Here is a 7,759-nt window from a genome sequence, read left to right on the forward strand (position 1 = left end):
ACATTTGTATCTACATACAAAAGATGGGGTATTGTCCAAATGATTGATTTGCACTAAAAGATAACTCGACACAAAAAGAATGATTAACATAGTTTTATATGTACATAGAGGATGAACACTAAATAAGGGAATTATGACACATTTTGTGTGACAAATATTCTTTTAAAGTTGCAGTTTTAATTTTTTTAGGGTTGTCCTGAAATATATATTGGTATAGGAGGATCCTTGATTCATGGCTATTGGGACTTAATCTAGTAAGCATGTATGAACACGTTGTCTAAATTGATCACTTGCCCACTTTAATGTGTTTTACTGGATCCCGGATGCGGGTGCATAAAAGCTGTGGGAATGGCACGCGCCATCACGTGGGCAGGTGGCATGCCCATGGCGTCCGTCGGTACCACGCGCAGCGGGCCTTTAACCCGCTTGAATGCAATAAAGGGAAGGCATTAATGCCTGTCTATTCGGCTCGAGGGAGAACGTTGGAGTTCGACGCTGTGATGAGGTTTAAACTGTGTAGGATGGCTCGGCAGGCGAGTATGAGTGAGCATAGTAAGGAGACCCTGCTCCGCTCAGACGGAAATGGGAAGGAGGAGCTGAGAGATGTGCTGCCGGTTTGCAAGCCTGGTGTAGATTCTTGGCGCTGGTGTTGGTTCTTGCCGCTGGTGTTGGTTCTGGGAGCCGGGGTCGGTTCTTGGCGCTGGTGTTGGTTCTTGGGGCTGATATTAATTCTGGTCGCTGTTGAAGTTCAGAGTGCCTGTGTAGGAGGGAGCGCAGAAATGCCGAGAGCAAGACCGCGTATGGGCAGCCGAAGAGGGGGAATTCAGGGCAGGGCCCTCCCGCAGACCGATTACTATTCGCCCTCTTCCTCACTCGAGGTCACTTCGCTGCCTCAGAGATTTCAGGGCAGCAATGAGGAGGAGGGAGGGCATCATGGCATAGGCCCGAATTCTGAAGAAGGGCAGCGGGAGCCCCCCATGCTCAGGTATCGGCTCCCCTGCCCTCAAGTCAATTCCACTTTGGTTATTTCGATCGAGGTCGAGCCTGGACTCACTCAGAATGTAGAGGATGCGCCTCCGCCGGAAGGGCAGCGCTCCAGCAGGGAGAATTCCCCTATTGCGTGCCTTCCGGTTGGAGCTGGAACGGGCTGGTCGGCACATGGACGAGAACCTGGGCCGAGTTGGTATGCGTCTGGTCGTGAACGCGGGCTGGATCTTGAGCGCCCTGCCATCAACTATGACCCGGATGCTGGCCCTTCTACGCATGCTGATTATGCTGGTCCGAGCAGGCCAGCCCGAGAGGGAAGCCCAGATGCGGTCATCCAGCTTTCAGATTCAGAGGACGCGCTCCGCTTTGGGTGTCGAATTGCAGAGGCGCCCCAGACTACTGATGAGGATTGAACTCGTCCCGGTAATCTCTGTTATTTTTGTTGGGATCTCGATGTGTATCTCGGCTATGTGGCGGCATTATCTCTGTCAATGTGTCGAATGTAATGTTCAGGTGTTAACTGTAATGGTTCAGGTGTCATTGTCTTTGTCCAGATGTCTGTTTGTCTTTGTCCGGGCCAGTTCATGGTCCTGGTGTCCTAGTGTCCTGGTGTCTTGGTGTTGTTCCAGTCATTCTATGTTATGTAACTGTGTCGGCTACAATTCCAATTTTGAATCCTTTCAATTTTGGATCAGATAACAGGGCAAGGCAAGGGCTGACAGGCAAAATTTCTCAGCCTTGCCCATTGTACTCTATTTTGTATTTTTGATTTGTATGATAATAGATTTAAGCATATTCAGAAAAAAAAATAAAATGTGTTTTACTGGAGACTTGGTCAACTTTCATCATTATTCTCACAATTTTGTACTGTGTACAAAGTAACACAAATGAATGTTGAACATAGGTGCAGTGCCAACAATTGACTTTTTACTTGCATACTTACCCGGTACTTCTTTGCTTGAGTGTGAGCCATTTTCAATTTTGATAGGTCTCAACTACACCACGGGTCCTCTTCAGGTTGGGGTTTGCTAGATGAATCTTATAAGGAATCCAATTCTAAGACTCTTAATGTACTATTGTATAGCGTAAGACCAAGAATCGAATTTACATTTTCTATTAGGGTAAATAGTCTTGTAGGAGCCTTGGTTTAGCACTAGTATCAAGTTATAATGGGTCTACTGAACAACTTAGGATAAAGGAGTTAGTATAAGGATATTATCTATTTCTAAGTACTATAGTCTATTCCTATTGAAGGATTGAAGCTCTTAAAAATCCCTATTTCTTCCCTCATCCCTTAGGCCTGATACTAATATTACAACGTGTCTTAACAACAATAGAATAATGGTATACTATTGTCTAAAGGATGAAGATATGGATAAGTAGGGTAACTGGTTCCGTCCATAATCTACATTTCTCCCATTGTGCATCTTCCATGCTAAAGAGTTACCTAACACAGAGAAGAATAACACAAGAGCTAATCTTTCCAAAAAGATGATCCAGTAGAATATTTCCTTCTGAGGGTTGTTATCCATTTTTGCAAATGGAAAGAGTTCAATGTATTTCTTGATGGTGATATCTTGACAGAGACGTTCAATAGATATGGTCCTCTGAATGTTTTTTTGCAGCAAGGGCTCTCCTAAATAGATGAATGTGAATTAAAACCTCATTCTGTGCAGTCTTCGGACTTTGCATGAGGTGGCCTTTTAGGATAGTTGAAGAACTTTGATAACAACCAATGAAGTATATGATGAACTTTTTCATGCATGTTAAGGTCAGAAACTAGTCAAGTTCTCTTAACAAGATTATGTATTTTGCTAGATTCCAATTTAATTCATTCCAACCAACTGTTGTATCTAATATTTTTTATATTTGTCATGCTCGGAGGCTATTTTGCTTTGAAAAGAGTTGAATATCCATCTACAGATTTATTATATCCATTTCCATTTGGAATCAATAAATCGTTAAAAAGTTTTATTGCCGCCCTCGAAGTTTTAATAAATACCCTATTGATATTCATTTTTATATTTAGTATATCAGCACTATTTATGGAGGAACAGAAAAAGGGACTGATATAGTATGGTCGGATGTGTGCCAGTATTTGCTTAATTATAATTTATAATTTATATTCCCAAAATGACAGTCTGCAACTTGGGAAAACCCCGAAAGTTGGACCAATGAACTAATTAGGGTGGCGAATTGGGGTCTCAACTATTTTTGTATTTTTGTTGTCTCTATTTATTTCGATATTTATCTCTATTATATGTACATCGTATATAGAAAGACAGAAAAATAGGACCCAACTAATATGTTCGTCGCAGTTTTCAGTTATAATTTAGTTTTCAGCATGGCATTACTACTGTGTGCAATTCAGTACTAGTTTGGAGAATTGATGGCTTGGACTTCCTTGAATAGCAATTTGGCATGTTCTGCGATCATTAAGGCTAGAAGTAAGAATTATTAATTAACCTTGCTTCATGCCAAGCAAATCTTCCCACAATCGTATTTAGGGAGGGCTAACCAAATCCATTTTCGTAGTAAATTTCCTTTAAAGCAGTCAAGGTAGTGCTTGTACCATGATTCAAATAGTTGAAAGACATTTATTTATCGTAAAATGTGGATGGAAATGCCTCAGACATCACTGAAATAATACTAGTATTCATGCTATCATAAACGTGAATCCAATTTACGTTATTGGCTGAGAAAATAATTGTTCTTCTAACAACTAAGTTGAGCCATCTTCACCCAAGCAGAGTCTATGGATTCCCAATTGTTCTTCTAACAACTAAGTTGAGCCATCTTCACCCAAGCAGAGTCTATGGATTCCCATCATAGCTAATTCTAGGTGCCCATGCAATAGTTGCAGGAACAGTTAAAGAATTCCTCTTCCTCTTTGATCTGCTCCCTATTCTGCAAGGTGGAAGAAACAAAATAGCAAACCCAGGTAGTGGAATTACTTCCTTATTGGAGGCCTTTGAGACATGACATGGTTCCTTTCTTGGAGGAGGCCTTTGAGATGACATTGTTCCTTTCTTGAGACTACCGAATGCAGAAGAGGTAACCTCTGTCTTGACCGCATTAACAACATGTGCTATCTATTTTCTGGACTGTAAGTTATCATAGACATTCTCATGTCTCCCCTCTTGGCCAAAAGGTTTTCTTGCTTTCTCATAAAGACATACACATATAAGTAGATAGACGGATAGTTCGAACAGAAACTGCCTTAATGTATTTTGTAAAGTTTAAAGCGAGTTTTCCCATCCTGAAAAAACAACCCTTCTTTCCAAAGCCATGTGTTTCTAAGATTTTCATTTCTTTTAAGTTTCTATAATATATCACAAATAATTTGATTCAAGCTTTTCGGTTGGATTCAAACAAAAAATTGTACATATGGATAACAATCCTCTGACGGCCCATCCCTTTAATATAAAAATATGCACCAGCTATTTGTTCCTGAATGGCTTTACTAGGTTGTTCCCAGCTCTTGGAGCTGTGATTAGAAGTTGGCAATTGAATTAGGCTATTAAGATGTTTGCCATAACGATTGTTCGAGTTATTGAAAACCCTCCAGCATGACAACTAACGGTAATGCTACTGTATACATCCCCAAAATTTGCAACACCGCCCCAGGCAACAGTGGAAACACGGGAAGAAATGCCTCAGATATCCCAATTTGTTTACTACTTAGCTAAATTTTAAACTTCAAATTTTCAATATGATATTTCTATTTTAGCATTTTAGTCTATTGCAGCATGCTTATCGAAGGCCAAAGGAACTGTAAATATAGAAAATCTCATCCTATTCCTCAACAGCATATCCATTAGACTTGCCAGCCCTTGACAAAGAGCAAAGCCCAAGGTGGGCAATGAGCAGATTGCAGAATCATCTGAAAGCTCTTTGCGCGGTCTGCTTCTGATTTGGTAAATAAATACCCTGCTTTTCATTTATTACACTCTGTTCCAAATTGCCGTGGGATGTTGATTCAGCTCTAGTATTGGGGACTGGCCATTAAGAGTTGCTGAGCTCAACCCGAGGTCAATAGGCTTGCTGCGGAGGACAGTGATGTTATTATTATGAGTTTGAGAAGATAGGAATTTAGTTATCATGGCATTAGAAGGTAATGGAAATTATGTGTTTGATGATCTCACAAACTATACCAAGGTTTCTACTAATTCAGCCCCGAATTATCAAGCATCTTCTGCGAGTCGGCATTCTGCCATTGTGGGCTGTGTTGTGAACATGAACCACCATTCATCTGTTCAAGCAACAACACAGTGCTCGTTTCGACCTGTTAACTCTTCTTATAAGTTAGATGAACTCTTGCCATTTTCAGTCCAAGTCCTGGACAATCTGAACGGAAGAAACGCAGCAGGATTGTCCAGCACTCCTTCGATTGATTTATGCATAAAAGTTTTTAAGAAGTTTTGCATACTTTAAGGGGTGAAGCTAAAGTATAGTATCCTATATTCCCTGCAGCAGAATTTGATTACAGAGGAAGAATAAAAATTAGTCGAGAGTGAGAAGGTGCATGCTCAAGGGTGCTGGATTGTTGAACTCTTTCCATGCAGAGGCAGTTTCTGAGATAGCATATGTCCAGAACAACCTACCCACTTCAACATTGCAGAAGAAAACCCCTTCAGATATGGCGTGGTAAAGAAGCTCAGCATAAAACATTTAGGGACCTTTGGAATTCCCAAATGCACATAATATGGATGAGAAACAAACAAGTTTCAATAGGTATGGGGAATTTTATGTGAAAGAGATTGAAAGAATGTGTTATAATATCTTTTGAAAAGAATAAAAGAATAGATATACAGGTCGGGACGCATCTACAGGCATAGTGGATGCACCACCGTCTTCTTCCTACGCCCGTAGGATTAGGATTACAAAAATGATTATACCAAAGGATGGCAAGATTTGGTAGCCGGATCCCACATAGCCGGCAGCAGATATGCCCGTCCATTAACTCCGCGGGCATTGTAGCTCGCCCCACTTGTTTTATCCATCAGAAGCTCCCCGGGGAAGCCCGGGTAAGCCCCCTTTCCATATATTCCGGAGCAGGCGGAGACGGCCTCTAAAGGTGCAGCGGCATCCCCTTGGAAGTAGCCGGTGTTGAATGGATTAGTGGCTGCTCCTGCCAGAACAGCGGCAATGTTGATGATCATGCCATCGATGCCCACGTCTCCGTTTGGTGCCACCAGGGGAGGAGTCTGGGGTCCATACATGGGCTGATGAAACGGCCACGCGCACTGTCCAGGACACTGACTCGCAGAATTCCCAACCCACGCGTATGGAATAAGCTGCTCATGCTTCTGCTCCTTCCCCTTGCATCATTCGGCTTCCTGTACTTGATAATACATTGAGATTGAGATTGGCATGGAATCCGCAGGAGCTCATGCAGAAACCCTCCACGGTGACATCCTCGGAGGTGAGCACCAAGTACACAGCATTGGCATTTCCGGGTGATTTCCTCGGTGGCAGAGCACCAGACTTGAGGGCAGCTTCAACCAGAGCAGCAATGTCAGTCCTCTTGAGTGACTTGCCGAGGGAGTATTGTTGGTCCACCTTCTGCTTTCCAGGCATTACAACACTGGATGTGGATGTGGATGTGGATGGGGCGGCCTTGTTGTTAGAGTGGGTGCCCTCGTACTTGTGCGTGGTCTTCCACCAAGTGGAGGCGAAGGGCTGATTTGCCTTTCCCTCTGACGTCTTTGCCCCAAGAGATTGTACAAAATCCCCCACAATGGAGCGTTGAGAAGGGGTGAACTGCCCATACCAAATCAAATGGAAAGGGATCACCCCACTGGCAGAGAGCAGAGGACCATCATGGTAAGTCAAAACAACAGATGCCTCTTCCACCAAAGCAGAAAGTTTCCTGGACTGTCCACCAGCAGCAGCAGATGCCCACAATACCGCCATACAAAACACGCCCATCTGCAGGATCACAGTGAGTCGAAGCCGCGAACCGAAAGCAGCCATTTGAATTTTGAAGGCAAGCTGGTAAAATACCTTGCAACCTTCACTGACACTATGGATCGATCAGAAGAGAATCGAAGTCGCTTATAACAACAATCGAGAAAGAATGAAGCTACAAAAACTGGTAGTGGGATAGAGCAGAGGAGAGGGATTAGGTTTAAGTAAGGGGAGTTGTGGAAGCGAGGACGAGTGGGGACAGCAATGGACAGAGGGGTGCCATGCTGGGCGGCATTACAGAAATAATTAACATTCACCGCGTAGGTAAAGAGGTTTGGAACGTTCCAAATGCCAAATCCTCCGTTAGAAAAAGTGATGTGGTGCGTGCAGGTGAGGGGAGAGGATGGAGATATTCCTAATTTCCTACTTTCTTCCCAATTTCCTCTTCCTCATGGATGCGCGTGCGTCTCCACTATGCTTCAGTGGAGACAACTATCCCGCCGCTAACGATGAGGAGTGTCTCTCGTGGAGACAACTATTCTCCACGACTATTATTATAATGAACGCATTTTTTTTCAGTGGTCGTGGGTTCCCTTCAGCGGGAGGAGCGGGGCTAAGTTGTCTATCATAATGTACAATAAGTCCCACTAAATAAAAGATATAGCATTCTATTACTCAAAACATAAATATTTTTATAAAATTAATGTTTAGGGTTTCTATTTAATTTTATATCCATGGCTTCTAAATCTTCTATTTAAATGGATCAAAATTGATGTTGTACCTAGCACAAAGTGCAAAAAAACACTTTGGTTTGGTTCATCCCTATACAAGAGAAATGGGTGGTTTTTCGTTTGAAATTTTT

At 42.6% G+C, this 7,759-nt stretch overlaps 1 pseudogene; it reads right to left on the reverse strand.

Moving 5' to 3' along the window:
• Window positions 1-5,731: 5,731 nt before the first annotated feature.
• On the reverse strand, window positions 5,732-7,102 carry LOC149227530 (protein EXORDIUM-like 2 pseudogene; annotated as a pseudogene).
• Between the last annotated feature and the right edge of the window lie 657 nt (window positions 7,103-7,759).

Source organism: Pinus tabuliformis, chromosome J, assembly GCF_031772625.1.
Source record: "Pinus tabuliformis cultivar Carrire ecotype Pingquan chromosome J, CPIR1, whole genome shotgun sequence".
Taxonomy (NCBI): Eukaryota; Viridiplantae; Streptophyta; class Pinopsida; order Pinales; family Pinaceae; genus Pinus; species Pinus tabuliformis.